The sequence below is a fragment of the Etheostoma spectabile genome, chromosome 18 (assembly GCF_008692095.1).
Source record: "Etheostoma spectabile isolate EspeVRDwgs_2016 chromosome 18, UIUC_Espe_1.0, whole genome shotgun sequence".
In the NCBI taxonomy this organism is placed as follows: Eukaryota; Metazoa; Chordata; class Actinopteri; order Perciformes; family Percidae; genus Etheostoma; species Etheostoma spectabile.
Window position 1 is genome coordinate 20,087,446 of NC_045750.1, and position 987 is coordinate 20,088,432.

General features: G+C 42.9%; 1 protein-coding gene and 1 long non-coding RNA gene across 2 annotated transcripts in view; both read left to right on the forward strand.

Moving 5' to 3' along the window:
* The window catches only part of mdn1 (midasin AAA ATPase 1), a 1,030,807-nt gene that overhangs the window by 533,799 nt on the left and 496,021 nt on the right, over positions 1–987 (forward strand). The gene's annotated exons all lie outside the window — the stretch shown is intronic.
* Positions 513–987, forward strand: part of LOC116705899 (uncharacterized) — an 11,672-nt gene continuing 11,197 nt past the window's right edge. Inside the window, exon 1 of the long non-coding RNA XR_004336078.1 lies at positions 513–561. This is a non-coding gene — a long non-coding RNA (uncharacterized LOC116705899). The remainder of the gene's footprint in view (positions 562–987) is intronic.

Sequence of the window (987 nt, forward strand, 5' to 3'; positions counted from 1 at the left end):
TAGTACTGTTTGCACATTGTCTGTGTTTGCCTGTTTGTTTTTATTGTGAAAAACTGCTGCTGTAACAAGTGAATTTCCCCATTGTGGGATGAATAAATTATTATCTAATTGATCACCTTACCGTCCTAAGGATTTGCCATTGAACTTTTGTTTGATGTCTCTTTCCCCAGTCACCTCTATAGCCTAGCAAAACTGGAACATGAGGCCAAGGAGGCCTACATAAAGACTTTACTGTCTACAGTCAAATTGCTGCAACACTAACTGACCTTACTTCCACCTCTAGAGCCTTTTTTGTGGTCACCAGAAGGGGAGAGAGCATTTGTCAACCTCAAGAGACGCTTCTTTAAAGTATCTATCCTTGTCCAACCTGATCCGAGCAGACAATTCGTTGTGAAGGTGGATGCTTCAAATGTGGGGGTCGGGGCTGTTCTTTCTCAACGGTCAATGGTAGATGGAAAGATGCATCCCTGTGCTTATCTCTCTCACTGTCTCTTTCCTGCAAAAAAAGGAACTATGCTGTGGTTGCTCTCTGTTCAGAGATGGATAGTTAGTCTTGTCACGGTGAAAGTCCAGCCAGTATCTGTCTATGATCTTTTTGTATCCTGCTATTTTTTGGCTGCAAACCTTAAAGGGGTGATAGAATGGTTGTATAGAGTATATCCCGCTGTTCCTTGAGGTCTTCTGATAGGGTATGTAACATTTGTTGGGCTGAAAGTTGCTTTTGTCTTTCTGTGGCCTCACAACCCTGCTAAATTGGACACTGGTTGAAACGAGAGGTGTTCTGCCTTATATGGTGCTCATGAATATTTAATTAGATTTGCGCGCGTGATGGTTTGCTGTGCAACGCGTTTGCCGGCGACAGAGCAACAGAAGAAGAAGCTGGAGACTAGGAAGGATCTGATGTAGAGGAGCCACTTGCCAGTAGATTGGAAATGACTCTTCAGACAGGTAAGTTTGGTAATTTAGCATTTACTTGCATTTTCAACA